The sequence below is a fragment of the Gossypium hirsutum genome, chromosome A11 (assembly GCF_007990345.1).
Source record: "Gossypium hirsutum isolate 1008001.06 chromosome A11, Gossypium_hirsutum_v2.1, whole genome shotgun sequence".
NCBI lineage: Eukaryota > Viridiplantae > Streptophyta > Magnoliopsida > Malvales > Malvaceae > Gossypium > Gossypium hirsutum.
This window is the reverse complement of record NC_053434.1, coordinates 54,133,007-54,152,387: the sequence shown is the minus strand read 5'-3', so window position 1 is coordinate 54,152,387 and position 19,381 is coordinate 54,133,007. Positions and strand designations below refer to the sequence as shown.

The 19,381-nt window shown below is 38.5% G+C and overlaps 1 long non-coding RNA gene across 1 annotated transcript; it reads left to right on the top strand.

Moving 5' to 3' along the window:
* Positions 1 to 14,129: 14,129 nt before the first annotated feature.
* Positions 14,130 to 16,184, top strand: LOC107905959 (uncharacterized). The gene is made up of 2 exons (XR_001686639.2): positions 14,130 to 14,189; positions 16,038 to 16,184. It is a non-coding gene; the product is annotated as an uncharacterized lncRNA (long non-coding RNA).
* The last annotated feature ends 3,197 nt before the right edge of the window (positions 16,185 to 19,381 follow it).

Sequence of the window (19,381 nt, the reverse complement as noted above, 5' to 3'; positions counted from 1 at the left end):
GTTGATTGTTGGTAATCTATGGAGCGTGCAGAAATTGTTGTTAAAGCATACATAAGCATTAGCTATAAAATTATTTTGATACTCCGATAATAAGTGAGTTGGTTGATATATGCTCGGTATATGATATGTATTTCAGATTAATAATTTGAAATATTAAATAAGATGAGAGTTTTCATGTGATTGATTTACGAAGTATAATTTGTTTAATTGTCAGTTTGGAGTTGCGTTTGATCAGTAAGGCCTCGTAACCCTAATCTGGCGACGCATACGGATTATGGGTGTTACATTCGATAGGTATCAGAGCTACGATTTAGTTGATTCTAGGGCTAACGTAGCGTGTAGAATACACTAGTATCGGTGGTTCCGAAAGAGCGAGTGACCTGGGAATTCTTTCAGACTGAGTTTCGTAAGAAATACATTAGCCAGAGATTTATCGACTAGAAACGCAAAGAATATTTGGAGTTGAAACAGGGTTGGATGACCGTGACAGAACTTGAGCGAAAATTTGTGAGACTCAGTCGATATGCCCGTGAGTGTGTTTCGACTGAAGCTATCATGTGTAAAAGATTCGAAGATGGTTTGAACAAAGATATTAAACTGCTAGTTGCCTTACTTGAGATAAAAGAGTTCGTAGTACTAGTTGAGCGAGCCTGCAAAGCTGAAGAGCTTAGAAAATAGAAAAGAAAAGCTGATTTTGAAGCTAGAGATTCACGTAAGAGATTATTCAGTAAGTCATTTCAGACGGCACCAAAGAAGTTCCGAGATGATTTTAGCCATTCTAAGGCAACTGTGGGTTATTCTCGACGGGATCAGATAGACCACCTGTGAGCTCGAGAGCTACATCAGTAGCTAGTGTGGGTAATGTAAGATCAAATCAAACCGAGTGTAAACATTACAGTAAACGACATCCTGACAGTTGTAGATTGCATGATCGAGCCTGTTGTAAATGTTAATTGATGGATCACTATATTCGTGTATGCCTAGAGTTAGCTGAAGAAAATCCAGTACAGATACGAGATCGGGTAACACTACAGCTTGAGGTAGAGCACCCAGAAATATGGGTAATGTGAGTAGAAGTTAGAGAGAGACCAAAGATACAGTAGTTAGATCCAAGGTTCGTGCACCTGCCAGAGCCTATGCTATTCGCTCATGCGAGGAGGCTTATCAACATTACCCATATTTCTGGGTGCTCTACCTCACTTAAACTCGTGCTTATGACCAATTTCGAGTGTCTAAGACTTAGACAAATTTAAAACTTTCTCAAGCTTATCAACATGTCCTTAATATGGGCCTACGAGGCCCAAAATACACATCAGAAATCATTTGAAAACAACTCCGGTTCTTTAGTCAACTATAGAAAAATGACACTAGACACAAGGGCACACGCCCGTGTGTAAGGGGCAACACACCCGTGTGACCAATTTGACATGGCCGTGTTGTTGGCCCATATGGCTCACACGGCCTAGGCAATACAGGGACACGCCTGTATCCGACACCTGTGTGGAATTAATTCCAAATGCACACCTACATGGGTTTTCACTCGGCTCAGTAGACGCCAGTGTCCTTCACACGGCTATGACACGCTTGTGCCCTAGCTCGTGTGCAAATACCTGGACATTTTATTTCTGATGTCAACATTTCTTAAGTGTCACACGGCTAAGGCACATTCCCGTGTGCTAGACCATGTCCTTCACACGGCTGAGACACACGACCGTGTCTCTGCCCGTGTGTTTAGTATCATGCATACTGACTTGCAAAATTTACGTGTAGGGGACACACGGCCGGACAACACGCCCATGGGGTTGGTTGTGTGTCACACACGGCCTAGACACACGCTCGTGTGTCTACCCATGTAGACAATATAAGGCTATTTACCAAGCCTATTTGTCACCCTTACTTACACAACCTACACAAAGACAACGAAACCAATACAAGGATAACTTATTTAAACCAATCAGCCATAATAGACAATATTCCAATAATGCATTTTATTCATCTATGAAAATACATCTTTGCATATAAATCAAAATGAATATTTTCCACCATTCGAGGCTTAATACAAAATGAAGGGTTTCCAACCCAAGCCAACACATTTGGCCAGTTCTTAGTGACACAAAAATAGTAAATCTAACCCCTATACATGCCATATTCAAAAATATAAATCAAACTATACCGAAAGCTTCGATTGATAGTGTGATCGATATCTCTGACTTCCGTTGGTCCTTGGGCTAGATAGGTGGCACTATAAGAAAATGGAAAAGGAGAGGGAGTAAGGATAAAGCTTAGTAAGTTGCACATAAATAAATATACCACATATCTTTACCATTTATCAACAAGTATCATAATACACAAGTGGCATAAGCAAAACTTACTCATCAATACTTATTACACCTCATATAGCTTATATTGAGCTCACATTTCATACATACCATATAGGTACTTGTGTCATTCACAACACGGTTATACTTTCTTAGTTAAATTGAAATCGTAACTTTCACCGTTAAACCATTTGAAACACTATCAGATATTCATTAAGCCTCAAACATGGGGTAAGATGCTGATGCCATGTCCCAGGCATGGTCTTACACAGGCTCTAGCATATCTGTGCCGATACCATGTCCCAGACATGGTCTTATACTGACACGTCTCGTAGCCAATGCATGTCCCAGACTTGTCTTACACTGACTTACATCTCGAGGCCGATGCATGTCCGAGACATGCCTTACACTAGCACTCGTCTTAATGCTGATGCCATGTCCCAGACATGGTCTTACACTGGCTCTCACAATGAGGCCGATGCATGTCCCAGACATGTCTTACACTAGCTCACAATAGCCCATATGCTATGGCATGAATATCCGATTTATTTCCTAGGTTCAAACGAGAACTCTACTATCTCTATTATCGTCTTGCTTTTTCAATTCCACAACCAAGCAATTCATGCTATATTAAGTTCAAGTACAATTCAACACATATATTAATATTGTAGTTGTACTATTTACACACAACTTACCTCGGATTACAAAATGTGGCGACTAGTCGATTTAATCGATTTGCTTGGCTTTATCCCGGTCTAGGTTCGGATTCAGTATTTCTTGATTTGTGAAGGCTTAATTTTTTCTGAAATTTTTAAGCTTTCAAACCCTTAACAATGGCTGAAAATTTAGTGGGAATGAAGAAAGAATGAAAGAAAGATGGTAGCTACGCTTAGGTATTATTTTATCACATAACATGACATCACTTACCTAACATTTTGACCATTCATCCTTCCTTGTCTCATGTCCGTCCAAGCTCTTAAAAAAGGGTCTAATTGCCCTTTAAAGACCCCCAAAATTTATTCTCTAGCTATTTGACACCTTTAGCTATCAATTTAGGACTTTTGCACTTTCGTTTTAGTCCTTTTTCACAATTGAGCACACGAACGTCAAAATTAACTCACCAAATTTTCCATACACTAATATAAACATGCAATGACTCCAAAATAATAATAAAATAATTTACTCAATTTTAGATTTGTGGTCCCGAGACCACTATTCTGACTAGCCCCAAACTCGGGTTGTTACATTTCTCTCCCTTAGGGATTTTTATCCCCGAAAATCTTACCGGCGAACAAATTTGGGTACTGATCTCTCATGGTCTCCTTGGGTTCCCATGTGGCTTCCTCGACTCGATGTCTGTGCCACAAAACTTTCACGAGTGCAATGCTCTTATTCCTCAACTATTTGACTTCACGAGCTAAAATCTTGACTGGCTCTTCACGATAAGTCATGTCTGGATAAATTTCAACCTCGGTTGGCGCAATCACATGCGAATGGTCTGATCTATACCGATGTAGCATGGATACATGAAACACGTCATGAATCTTTTCCAATTCTGGTGGCCAAGCCAAACGATAGGCAACCGGTCCTACTCTCTCGATAACCTCATAAGGTCCTATAAAGCGAGGACTCAACTTGCCTCTTCTACCAAATCTGAGGACTTTCCTCCATGGGGATACTTTCAAAAACACTCGATCATCCACTTGAAAATTTGATCTCTTTACGCTTTGAATTCGTATAGGATTTCTATCTATCCGAAGCGGGTTTTAAGTAGTCATGAATCACTTTAACTTTCTCTTCAGTCTCTTTGATTAAATTGACTCCATGAATCTGACTCTCTCTGAGTTCCATCCAATATAAGGGTGTTCAACACTTTCGTCCATACAAAGCCTCATAAGGCGCCATCTTCAAACTTTTCTGATAACTGTTGTTATAGGTGAATTCAACCAATGGCAAATACCTTTCCCAATTGCCTTGAAACTCAAGAACACAACATCGTAACATGTCTTCTAAAATCTAAATCACTCTTTCCAACTGGCCGTCTGTTTAAGGGTGAAAAGCTATGCTAAAAGTCAACCTTGTTCCCAAAGCCTCTTGTAACTTTTTCCAAAACCTCAAGGTAAATCTCAGGTCCCTATCTGAAACAATCAACAAGTGCACCCTGTGTATTCTTACAATCTCTGAAACGTACATTTCAGCCAATCTCTCAAGGGAGTAGTCCGTACGTACTGGTATAAAATGTACTGATTTTGTTAGCCTATCCACAACCACCCAAACAGTATCCTTTTTCTTCGAGGTTACCGGAAAACCTATCACAAAGTCCATGGTAATCTGATCCCACTTCCACTCTAGAATCGTTATAGGCTAAAGTAGATCCTAAGCTACTTGGTGTTCAGCCTTCAGTTGTTGCCACACAAGTCACTTGGGAACAAACGCTGAAATATCTCTTTTCATCCCTGACCACCAATACATTTTCTTCAGGTCGTTATACATTCTTACATTGTCTGGGTGAATGGAAAAACAACCATTATGTGCCTCTCGCAGAATCTTTTGAATAAGCTCATCGCCTTTTGGTACACAAATTTTATTTTTGAACATTAAACATCCATCAACACCAATACGAAACTCATATTCATTTTCCATCTCACACTGGGTCTTCTTAGCTTGCAACTCCTTATCATCTTTCTGAGCCTCACGGATCTCTTATAGAAATGTTGGTCTAGCTCTCAACTCTACTAGGACCAAACCATCATCTAATAAAGCCAGTTGGGCATCCATTGCTCTCAATGCAAATAACGATTTTCTACTCAGGGCATCGGCGACAACGTTCACTTTGCCCAAGTGATAGTTAATCACCAACTCGTAATCCTTTATCAGCTCCAGCCACCTTCGTTGCCGCAGATTCAACTCCTTTTAAGTTATCAAATATTTGAGACTTTTGTGATTGGTAAATATTCGACATTTCTCGCCATACAAATGGTCTCTCCAAATCGTTAATGTGAACACGATGGCGGCCAACTCTAGATCGTGCATCGGGTAATTTTTCTCATATGGCTTTAGCTATCTTGAGGTATAGGCTATAACCTTGTCTTCTTGTATGAGCACACACCCCAAACCATTCAAGGAGGCCTTGCTATAAATCACAAATTCCTTACTTGACTCCTGTTGCACTAGCACTGGGGCTTCGGTCAACAAAGCCTTTAATTGCTCGAAACTTTGTTGGCACTTTTCTGTCCATTCGAACTTGACATCTTTTTGCAGCAGTCTTTTAATCGGGGTAGCAATCATAGAGAACCCTTGAACAAACCATCTATAATATCTGGCGGAACCCAAAAAGCTAAGGGACTTTCATCACAGTCTTCGGCGGTTTCCATTCAACAATCGTTAAGATTTTGCTTGGGCCAACTCTAGTCCCGTCACCCGACACAATGTGTCCTAAAAATCCAACCTCCCTGAGCCAGAATTCACTCTTACTAAACTTGGCATACAATTGTTTGTCTCTCAGGGCCTGTAATACATTCCACAAATGCTTCGCATGTTCACTCTCATCACGCGAGTAAATCAGTATATCGTCGATAAAGACCACTATAAACTTATCCAAATAGGGCCGAAAGATGTTGTTCATCAAATCCATAAACACCGGTGGGGCATTAGTCAAACCAAAGCACATGACGAAGAACTCATAATGCCCGTATCTTGTCCAAAACGTAGTCTTCGGTACATCTTGCTCTTTCACTCTTAACTGGTAGTATCCTGACCTCAGGTCAATATTGGAAATTACAGTGGCTCCCTTTACCTGATCAAACAGGTCATCAATCCTTGGAAAAGGATACTTGTTCTTCACTGTTACCTTATTAAGCTGTCTATATTCGATGCATAACCTCATCGACCCATCTTTCTTTTTCACAAAAAGCACCAGAGCACCCCATGGGGAAAATCTCGATCTCGCAAAGCCCTTGTCAGTTAACTCTTGTAGTTTAACTTTCAGCTCCTTTAACTCCATAGGAGCCATCCTATACGGAGCAATCGAGATGGGTGTCGTGCCCGGTATCAAGTTGCAAACTCTACGTCCCTCACTGGAGGTAATCCGGGTAATTCCTCCAAAAACACATTTGTAAACTCACAAACCACTGTTATCGAATCTATCTTCAACTCATACACTTGAGTATTAAGCACAAAAGCGAGATAAGCCTTATGTCCTTTCCTCAAATATTTCTCAGCAGTCAAGGATGATATTATCAAGGGTAAATTATCCAATTCATCTGGTTCAACCCAAAGAATATTCCGATCTTCACATTTCAACTCAATAACTTTTCTCCCACAGTCCACTTCAACACTATGAAAAGTCATCCAATCCATCTCAAGGATTACATCCAATTCATTAAACGGGAATAACATCAAGTTAGCCAGAAAACAATGACCCCTATACACACTTGGTTTACTAGCACATGTCTGCCTAAAGGGTTGGATACTTTTACTACAAACTCAGTCCACTCTACTATCATGCTCATACAAGATACTAATTCCATACAAATATAAGAGTGAGTAGACCCCGGGTCAATTAAAGTAACAACAGATATTTCATGGATAGAAAAGGCACTCGTGATCACATTGGGAGACTCTGCCTCTTCACGTGTATGAATAGTTTAATTCCTTGCAGGCGGTCTACCCTTAGACCTCACTGCAGCATCTCTTGGCACACCTCTACTAGCAGCCTCGCTTCTGGGGTTATTTTTTGGTCTACCCCTTAAAGGAGAACTACTTGCTTTCTCTTCTTGCTTTTTCTCTCTCTCTTCCATTTCAGGACAGTCTCAGATTAAATGTTCTAATGATCCACACTAAAAACAACCCCTTTCATTTCCCCGGCACTGGCCGAAGTGACGCTTACCACATTGTGAACATTCTGGCCTATTTGGTCGAGCACTACCGACGCTCATGATAGAAGTGGTCTGGGCTCTAGAAGTTGTGTTCTGCAGTTTCTTGTTTCTATTCAAAAACCCCACTGAAGCATTCGATCGGGTAATGAATTCCTTCGATCTCTTAGATGAGGACTGATGTGACTTCCCCATCTGTATTTTCCTTGAATCTCGCGACTTAAAAGCCCCTTTCCTCCTTTTTTTTACTAGCTCCTCTACCTTGCATGCTCTCTCAACGAGCACCACAAATTCCCTTAGCTCTAAAATACCAACAAATACTCGGATATCCTCATTTAGACCATCTTCAAACCTTTTACACATGGTGGCTTCTATAGACACGCACTCTAGTGCATACTTACTGAGCCTCACAAATTCACGTTCATATTTTGTCACCGACATTTGGCCTTGCTTTAGCTCTAGAAATTCCTTCCTCTTTTGATCTACAACCTTTGGTTAATATACTTTTTCTAGAATTCTTCTTGAAAGAATTCCCAAGTGATCCTCTCCCTCTTGATACAACAGACACGAAAGTATTCCACCATTGATAAGTTGAATCCTGTAGGAGTGACACTGCACACTTCACGCATTTTTCAGGTGTGCACGATAGTTCATCGAACACCCTAATGGTATTCTCCAACCAAAACTCTTCCCTCTCTAGGTCATCATCTATACTATCCCAAAATTCCTCAGCCCCTTGCTTCCGAATCTTATCCACCAGAGGTTTCTCCCTCCTAAACATGTCTGTGCCTTGTAGAGCTACCGGGGCATACTGAGGAATCAGAGGAAGTGTGGGAGGTGGAGTGTTAGGATTCACACGAACAAACTTCGTGTACCAAGCACCCATCATTCGGAGATAGGCTTCTCTAGCCCCGTAGTCTTAGCCCATATTCACGGGCTCACTCTCAACTAGGGCGGTCCCTTCGGCGGGAGCCGGTGCGTTATACTCCACGTCATCCGCTGTGGCTCAATCAGGATCCATTTACTATATAAAAATACAATTTATAATCATCAGAAGTTGTCACACTATTAGTATACAATTATGGAATGTATAGCTAGACTCATACTCTCGCTAGGTTAGTCCTAGAATTAACTAAACCATACTCTGATACCACCAAAATATAACACCCCATACTTGCTGGGACGGAGTACAAGGCGTTATCTAACTTAAACTCGTGCTTACAACCAATTTTGAGTCTCCAAGACTTGGACAAATTTAAAACTTTCTCAAGCTTATCAACATGTCCTTAATATGGGCCTACGAGGCCCAAAATACACATTGGGAATCATTCGAAAATAGCTCGAGTTCTTTAGTCAACTTTAGAAAAATGACACTTGACACAGGGGCACACGCCCGTGTGGAAGGGGCAACACGCTCTTGTGACCAATTCGACATGGCCGTGCTGTTGGCCCGTGTGGCTCACACGGCCAAGGCAATATAGTGACACGCCTCTATCCGACACTAGTGTGGAATTAATTCCAAATACACACCTACAGTGGTTTTCAAATGAATTGGCACATGCCCTTGTCCCTGGACCATGTCCTCCAAACGACCATGACACGCCCGTGTCCTAGCCCGTGTGTAAAAACCTAGACATTCTATTTCTGGCGTCAGCATTTCTTAAAGGTCACACAGCTAAGGCACACGTCCGTGCGCTAAGTCGTGCCTTTCACACGGCTGAGACACACGGCTGTGTCTCTGCCTGTGTGTTTACTATCATGCATACTGACTTGCAAAATTTACATGTAGGGGACACACGACCAGACAACATGCCCAGGGGGCTGGCCGTGTTTCTACCCATGTGAACAATATAAGGCTATTTACCAAGCTTATTTGCCACCCTTACTTACACAACCTACACAAAGACAACTAAACCAATACAAGGATAACTTATTTAGACCAATCAGCCATAATAGACAACATTCCAATAATGCATTTTATTCATCTATGAAAATACATATTTGCATATAAATCAAAATGAATATTTGCCACCATTCGAGGCTTAATACAAAATGAAAGGTTTCCAACCCAAGCCAACACAATTGGCCAGTTCTTAGTGACACAAAAATAGTAAAGTCTAAGCCCTATACATGCCATATTCAAAAATATAAATCAAACTATATCGAAAGCTTCGATTGATAGTGTGATCGATATCTCTAACTTCCGTTGGTCCTTGAGCTAGATAGGCGGCACTACAAGAAAATTGAAAAGGAGAGGGAGTAAACATAAAGCTTAATAAGTTGCACATAAATAAATATACCTCATATCTTTACCATTCAATAACAAGTATTATAATACACAAGTGGCATAAGCAAAACTTACTCATCAATATTCATTACACCTCATATAGCCTATATTGAGCTCACATTTCATACATACCATATAGGTGTGCCACTCACAACACGGTTATACTTTCTTAGTTAAATTGAAATCGTAACTTTCACCGTTGAATCCTTTAGAACACTATCAGATATTCATTAAGCCTCAGACATGGGGTAAGATGCTAATGCCATGTCCCAGACATGGTTTTACACATTCTCCAGCATATCTGTGCTGATGCCATGTCCCAGACATGGTCTTACACTGACACGTCTCGTAGCTGGTGCATGTCCCAGCATGTCTTACACTGACTTACGTCTCGAGGCCGATGCATGTCCCAGACATGTCTTACACTAGCTCACAGTAGCCTATATGCTATGGCATGAATATCCGATTTATTTTGTAGGTTCAAATGGGAACTCCACGATCTCTATTATCGTCTTGCTTTCTCAATTCCACAAATAAGTAATTCATGATATATTAAGTTCAAGTACAATTCAACACATATATTAATATTGTAGTTGTACTACTTACATACAACTTACCTCGGATTACAAAATGTGGCAACTAGTCGATTTAATCGATTTGCTTGGCTTTCCTCCGTTCTAGGTTCAGATTCGGTATTTCTCGATTTGTGAAGGCTTAAAGTTTGATGAAATTTGTAAGCTTTCAAACCCTTAAAAATGGCTAAAAATCAGTGGGAATGAAGAGAGAATGAAAGAAAAAGATGGTAGCTTGGCTTAGGTATTATTTTATCACATAACATGACATCACTTACCTAACATTTTGACCATTCATCCTTCCTTATCTCATGGCCGGCCAAGCTGTTAAAAAGTGTCTAATTGCCCTTTAATGACCCCCAAAATTTATTCTCTAGCTATTTGATACCTTTAGCTATCAATTTAGGACTTTTGCACTTTATGCAATTTAGTCCTTTTTTCACAATTGAGCACGTGAACGTCAAAATTAACTCACCAAATTTTCCATACACTAATATAAACATGCAATGACTTCATAATAATAATATAATAATTTACTCAATTTCAAATTTGTGGTCCCGAGACCACTATTCCGACTAGCCCTAAACTCGAGCTATTACAAATAGGTTTTATATACAACCTCCAGTAATGTTGGTTTTGCTTATGAATTTGGGTTATTAATTTGCACAGATATGACATGAATTGTTTGAGTGTAATGATACTGATTAATTAAATAAGGTAACTTGTTTGATTCATAGTTATAATTTCGAATACCATAGTTATTAAATAACGATATGAGTTGATTGTTGGTAATCTATGGAGCATGCACAAATTGTTGTTAAAGTATACATAAGCATTAGCTATAAAATTGTTTTGATACTCAGATAATAAGTGAGTTAGTTGATATATGATCGGTATGTGATATGTATTTCATATTAATAATTTGAAATTTTAAATAAGATGAGAGTGTTCATGTGATTGATTTACGAAGTATAAATTGTTTAATTGTCTGTTTGGAGTTGCATTTGATTAGTAATGCCTCGTAACCCTAATCTGGCGATGGATACGGGTTAGAGGTGTTACAGATTATGTGCCCTAATTGGGTGCCCTTGGAAATGAATTGATGAATTATAGTAGTGTACACTAAAATGTACTATATAAGCGTATCCATCGATATTTCTAATAAATTCAACGAGTAAAGTTTTGACATGGCTAAACTAAATTTGAAATGATTTGTCATCAAAGTGTACATGTAATATGGAATAATATTATGGAAAGCATATGAATATAAAGACATTAACTGATGAGCTCATTCATGTTCTTGGTATTATGTGAAATACTTGACAAACAGGATTTGGTGAAGTTGTGTTTTAGGCTATAAGCCAAATTGTTTGGATGCGTTATTGTACGCTTATGTTAAATGTAAATATATGGTAAGTTAAATTTTTGTTATACGAACCTAATAAGCATTAAATGCTTACTAGGTTTTCTTTTCTCTATTTTTATAGTGCTCGAAAGCTCGTAAAGGTTGGAGATTGGTCGGAGTATCATCACACTAACCTCTAGCTTGTTTTAGTATAAAAAGTAATCTTATTTTGATATAATGGCATGTATAGGTTAACTTGGCCTATGTTGACATCTAAATAGTAGTTTGTAACTTAGCCGTTGGAATGGCTAAAATGGATTGTTTTGGTATGTTATTATAAGGTCATATATCATGTTTAGCTTATATGTATGTAGTTTGGTTAAATTGAATTAGAGTAAAATATAAATCATCACAAGAAGGTAAGTTTCATCATATGAATATCTGATACTATTTCATATATATTAATGATGTTTCCTTGATTTATATGACCTGAATTAGTTGGAAAATATATGCAAATGTTGTTGTAGCTTGAAGGTTATATTTGGGTAAGAAATAGAGCTAGTGTAACACCCCTAACTCATATCCCTCGCCGAAATAGGGCTACGAGGCATTACCGATCAAATATAGCATACAAAATACATTTCTCATACATGAATCCATTAACACATAAACATTAATCAAACATAAACATATTGTCCCTTATAAGGCTTTACGAGACCTTAAAACATGCTTGAAAAAGTTCGGGACTAAACCAATAACATTTAAAAATCATAGGACACTTAGAAAATTTTCATGCATACAGGGTTCACACGCCCATGTGAATAGGCCATCACAGCTTGTGGAAACAGGGCATACATATTGACTTGCATCACTAGGTCAGAGACACGCCCATGTGCCATGATCGTGTGACATATGAAGGGTATACTAACTTGGCCACAAGCCCGGCCACATGCCCATGTGCCAGCTCGTGTGCCACACACGGCCAGTAGACAGTCGTGTAACTCTCTGACTAATTTTAACTAATTTACAGTAGGAACACGGTCGAGACACAAGCCCGTGTGCTCAACCGTGTGAGGCAAAACTAGGCTTGGTTTAAGCCACATTTCTCATCCTCCTCGAGCATACCTAAAAGCATTCATTTGGAATCATTTTCACATACAATAGGCAACCAAAAATGACCATTTCATGAACATTTCATGCCATTTAATTTCCATTCATTTCACTACTCGAATCCATAACCAAAATCATGCCAAAAAAATGTGCCATAACCTTAATTTCTATATGCATTTTCTCACCATCTTATCATCTATTTCATGCCTCAAAACATACAATTTCATCATCTCAAAATCAAGCCATAACATATCATCTTCCAAGCAATAATATACCAATTAACATCTAGCTAGTAGAGCAATCATGAACCCATACCAAACATGCCCAATACATAAGAAAACTTATACATCACATAATAATTATCAAACACATAATTCAAGCCAAATTAAATGGCCAAATTCACACCAATATTTACATCATTTACAAGCCAAATCTCATGGCTAAAATCATAACTCAAAACTTATTGTCTTAACACTAGCCTATACATTTCATATACCTTATATACAAAGCTTCTAAAGTACCAACAAGATGATCAATAGTGTGTTGACATTTTCCTGACGATCCTTGAGTCCGAGCTAGCTTCGATAATCTATAAAACAGGAAAAAAACACACAAAGTAAGCTTTAAAATCTTAGTAAGCCATATACAAATAAAATTACCAAATGATTCAACACCATTTCCATCAAACAGACAAACTATGAATAAGCACATATAAGTTTACAGACCTTTCCAAATGTATACATATTCAGTTTCATAACTGAATTGATTAGATACTTCCCTATTCAATATTTGTATGAATCTCATACGTATCTAAGTCGCTTAACTCATTTACACATTCTTTCTTGACTTGACTTTCCTCATTGAACCTTCCAAAATCGTTAAGGATACTCGAAAATCACGCATAGCTCCTACAATGCCATATCCCAGATATGGTCTTACATGTTATCACATATTGATGCCAATGTCCCAGACATGGTCTTACACGAAATCATATAACGATGCCAATTTCCCAGACGTGGTCTTACACGTAATCACAATACAATGCGAATGTCCCAAACATGGTCTTTGTAACACCCCAATTTCGGGAATTCTGCGAATGTTGGCATAGGTTTAATTATGTTAGTGGGCCTCTAGAAGGCCCAAGCTTAAGATAGAACCCGTCAATTTTAGTTAATTTTTGTTCCATAAGAAAAAGGGGGTGAAATTATGAAATAGAACCTATGTGAAAATGTTTGAAAATGCTATAGGCTAAATTGAAGTGGCCAAATAAATAGGAGTGCAAAATAGGAGGATTTGCATGACAAACCTCCCATTTTACATGAAGTGGCCAGCCATCATGTTGTTGTAGACAAAATGTGCACTTGATATCCATAATTTATGGTACAAATTGATACAAATTGATAATAGGTTAGGTAAATGTTCCATGATAATGGTTAGGTAAATGTTTCATGATAATGGGTTAGGTAAATGTTCCATGATAATGGGTTAGGTAAATGTTCCATGATGGGAATTTCATGTCTTTTGTATTAAAGAATTAAATGGATAAAATATGAAATTTTATTAAAAAAAGGGTGAAAAGAACAAAGTTTTGTCCATCTTTGTTCATCATAGCCTAAAGTTAGAGAAGAGAAAGGAGAGGAGAAAGCTCTTGAATGTTCGGTCACTTGGGGAAGAAAATTGAAGGTAAGTTCATGGTTGTTTGCTTCTATCTTGATGTTCATGAGTTCTTCTTGATTCTACCTTAACTGTTGAAGCATATTTTGGTTTTTGGTTGTATTGTGAGCATTTGGTCATGAATTAAAATGAAGGAAATGGTTGTTGTTTCATGTTCTTTTGATGAAAAATGGAAGATATGTGAAGTTGAGCCAAACAAATGGGCATGCATGTGCTTAGATGCTAAGGGGAAAAATCGGCTAATATGTTGTGCTTTAAAATGATGAAATGGAGATTATACTTAAGTAAAATCATAGATATGTGATGATTGATTGGTGATATACATGTTTAAAAAAAAACATGCATGCAAGTTATGTGTGAAAGAGTGATTTGGTAATAAATCTGCTTGGGACAGTAGCAGTAACGTGAATTTGGAAAATCACCATAAATTGTGGGAGATGAGTTAGAAGCTTAATAAATTATGTAATTAAAGCTTAATGAGTCTATTTCAAATGAAATAAACGAGAACATATTTTGAATTCTATACAATGAGAAATTTGATTCGTAATGAAGAGTGGTCAGATTAGTCAAACAGTGAAACATGGGAAACTTTAAGAAAAATCTGGTATTGATTGGCTAAACCAAAAATTCTGAAAATTTTATGGATAGAAGATATATGAGTCAATTTACAGGTAAACTTAATGGCACTTGATTTGGAGTTTCGTAGCTCCAGTTATAAATGATTTAGTGACTGTTGTTCAGGAATACAGCTTGCAGTGAGATTATGATTATGTGGTAAACATTGACAAAAAATTGTTAATGAGTTGCTTATTGATTTCTTATAAGTTACTATGATCTGCAGGTGTGGTTGGCCGAATATTGTAAGGGGTTAATACGTAGTTCGTATTTGAATAGTTAGATTAATGTGTTAGTAATCTAATTGTAGGCAGTTCGTGTGTGGATCTCGTCAGCGTAGCGTCGCAAACAGGTGTGTAACTAACACCCTCTTTCTTAGTCTGGATCGGTAAAAGTTGAAAAGCCAAAATGCTGAAAACCGGTATTTTGTAGATTTACGAGTGTGCGAATGCTCGTGAGGTAAATCGATTAATGTTTTTGGTAAGATGCAAAATTTGGACTGCAAAGTGCATGATTTCTGTGCCCTTGATATTTTTGTGCTTAATGGGCCAAAATTGGAATGATGGGCCAACGGGCCCAATTCAGTAAGAACCCTCGGTACGTGATTCTGTTAGTCCGTGAAAAGTAGGAATATGCATGAAAAACCCCAAAATAGATAAATTACTAAAATACCTTTAAAAGTGGAAAATTTACAGTTTTACCCCTAGTAGATAAATTACCGAAATATCTCTAGGGTTAAATTGACCTAAATGCATGTTTGACTGTTGTTATTTACTGCATGCCATGTTGTTATTATCTGATGCATGGGATTGGGATATTGACGGAGGAAGTACTGAAAGTGGCTTGTCCACGTACTGGAGGCTTTGCCTCAATTTACTGTTAACTGAGCAGCAAGGCTACAACTGTGGAGTGTTAGGCTGGGTGGGTTGAGCTATTCTCCACATGGAGTGTAGGGCTGGTACGGGTGGAGTGTAGTGGTTGGTGGGTTGAGTAGTCTCCCCAAATGGGCTTACATATGTTATTGATGTTGCATGTATTTTGAAATGGGCCTATGGGCCATACTGTTATCTGAATAAGGGGCTAAGGCCTAGTTTATTGTAATCTGAAAAGGGCTCTGGTCCAGTACCACTATTACCTGAATGGGCTTAGGCCCAATAGGCTTGAGCTGACTTGGGCTTTGAATGGGTTTTCCTTACACACTGAGTTTCCCCAAACTCACCCCTTTTATTTTCATCCACGCAGGAAATCCCCAACCATAGTGGGCTTGGAGCTGTGAGGGAATTCGGAGCGGCCACCCGTTCTAAAAGTTTGGTTTTCTTATGGTGAACTGGACATCCTATTATTTACGTTGAGGTTTGGGTTTGTAAATGTAATAAGGCCGCTTAATTATTTTTGATGGTTTTAATATGTATTACTAAGATAGGTATTACTTATTTTAACTGTTGAAATTGGATGGCTTTAGGGCGCGTTTTCAAAAAAAAAAACAACAATTAATTTCAAAATAACACGACAACAGGCAAAGCTTCCGCAATGAAAGTATTTTCCAAAATTAATCACTTTTCCTAAAAATTACTTAATCAAATCGGTTTCCTAGAAATATACATGACGTTAAGGTGTGGCAATGGCGGTGTGCATGTCTAGGATTGGATCCGAAGGGAGCTTGGTACTTAAGTAGTCCGATAGACTCACCTCCTCTTTTCCGGTTTCCTACCTGGTGCACAGCTTCCATTCACTTTAACCTATAATGAAATTATCTTTTAAAACACTAAGTAGGTTTTTCTGGATCAACAATATAAAATGTTTTGAACGCTTCGATGTGGCATGTCGGATCCGGCCATAACGTCTGGGCCGGGTTTGGGGTGTTACAGTCTTACATGTAATTACATCTCGGTAACCCTAATGTCATGACAATCATATCCTATACTATTCCTAAAGTTCGTACGGGACTTTCGGTTAACATTACTTAGTCGATACTTGCTCGTATTTGCACTTTCAGCATTCATAGCAATTCAATGACAAATAAACATTTATAAATCAACTTAAAGATATTCATTTGCATATGAACTTACCTCGTATATACAATAAATGGATAGGATCGACTACTCGACAACTTTCGATTTCCCCCGATCTAAATCTGATTTCTTTCTTTCTTAATCTATATAAATTCAAATTTAGCTCATTTAATCACCTATTCATTCAATTTCATCTAAAATACCTATTTGGGCATTTTTTCACTTTCACCCTTAAAGTTTCACATTTATTCAATTTAGTCCCTATTTCACAAATACGCTAAATTCAAAAAATTCAATAAGACTCATGCCTAGTCGAATTACCATAGTTCCCCTAGCAACCCATATTTCACATTTATTTCACATTTCAACCCCTCAATTTACAAATTTCACAATTTAATCCCATTTAAGCATTTTCATCAAAAATCACTTTACAAAACATGAAAATCTATCAATAATTATTCATTTTTGATCATCAACATTCAAAACAATCAAGCTATCATCAATGGCACTTCATGACATACCCAACCTTACACACCAAGTAGCACCGGTTGCTGCACTAAAACAGTATTGCAACAAAGTGACCAGTACAGTAGGCTTAAAGCGATCAGTAGGTCCATAATCATCTTGCATGACCTGTGCGACCATATCAGTATAGTAAACTTCCTCCAAAATCATATATCCCGCCCTACGCAATGCAACATAATATTATATATGGATGCAACATACATATAACATGGCTTGCTGAAATACAGTGATACACATCGTAGAACAAATTTGTTATTTTACCTTACCAGGGTATTACAGTTATTTTATCCTACAGGGGTATTTCGATCATTCTACCCTATGGGGGTATTTCGATCATTTTACCCTATGGGGGTATTTCGATCATTTTATCACATAAGGGCAAAATGGTGATTTTATCACATAAGGGTTTAGGTATGCTTATCAACCCAACAGAAGGTTACAATCGTCTCGGGCGACCCGTGCAACCTTAACAATCAAACAGTGAAAATGGCCCAAGGCCCATAATACCGACCCATGTAGGCTCACACGCCCGTGTAGGCCACGAAGTCCAAAAATAGCCTTTGTCGTGTGTACTACACAACATGGCCCAATATTCTCCACACTTTCGTGTGGTTTACCCGTGTGGGGCCCACAAGTCCATGGGGCCCACACGACCCATTTCAGCCTAACATGGCCCAAATCGGCCTTAGCCCATTAAATCGCTTATGGTTGGCCTTAACGATCTTACGCCCACGTTTAGGCGTTTGGACTACCACACAAGCGAGCGTGGCTCGTGTAGTGTCGACGGTCACCTATTTCGGCTTTCGTCAATTTACGATTAGGGGTGGTGTGGTTACACACCTGTTGTGATGTCATAGCCGAACCACTTCTGAGATCGAGAACCTATGGTCAACCACATCCCCTCATTAGCCTATATTCATCGTTATTCCAAACCACAATATTGAAAAGGATTCGATCGATTCACTGACACTTATCGCAGAACCCCACTGACATAACACCCACATACTGCTCCAAAACTCTGACCTTCATAAGAAACGTTAGATCGATTGATAAGTATTTAAAATCCAATATGAAATACATCGCACTTAAAGCACTTACCCCAAAAGTGGATAGACCACTTGCAAAGAGAATGTAATCGTCCAAAGCCTCCACAATAGAATCCATACTTCCTTGACTGATTTGGCAGATCATAAGTTGTTAGAAGAGAGATCACATAGGCAGAGAAAAAATAAGAGGAAACATGAGCACTTACCAATTCGTCAGAGAACCCTTACTAACTAAAATAAAATAGAAGCATAAAAGGGGGAAGTATTCGACTAATAGAAAATCGTGGAAGGAGAAGAGTACCGAAAAGTAGAAGCAGGGGGTAGAACTATTCGATTTAAACAAATAGAGAGAAAATGCTTGGAAAAAGTTGAAGGAGTGGAGATGAGAAGAGAAAGGGTTATACGACTAAGGTTTAGAGAAGTAGAGGAGGGAGGAGAATTGATTAAACCTAGGAGCAAAAACTGAATGCCTTCAGAGGAAAGAAGAGAGAAATCGGCAATAAAGAAGACTCCAAAATGCAAACTCGAAAGTACCCAAAAGGAAAGCATGACAAACAATCTCTAGACACTAATCAGTTTTCCAAAGAAAAGCAACCGAATGAAGTGAAAAAACCCAAACAAATCGAAAACAAAGAGTGCCTAGAGTCCCCATTCGGCATACCAATCTCTTCCCTTCATCTCCCTACAATTTTCTCATAAAATCTCTCCTCATATCTCTCCTTAAATCCCTCCTACAATTCCTCAATGACCAATTCAAACTCCACTCCACTCTGGAGTGTTTCAGCCAAACTTTACTACCTCCCATAGCCAACAGGAAAAATAATCTCCATTTGCACAAGTAGGGATTCAAACCTCAGACCACTAGCACACTCCACATGCCACTTATCACTAGGCTAGCAGGCTTTTTATGACATGTTTTACCCACATTTAAATACAAGCCTACTGTCTAGATACAATACTTATTCCTTTAAAATCAAAACTTTTTGCTCTTGCTCAAGCTTGA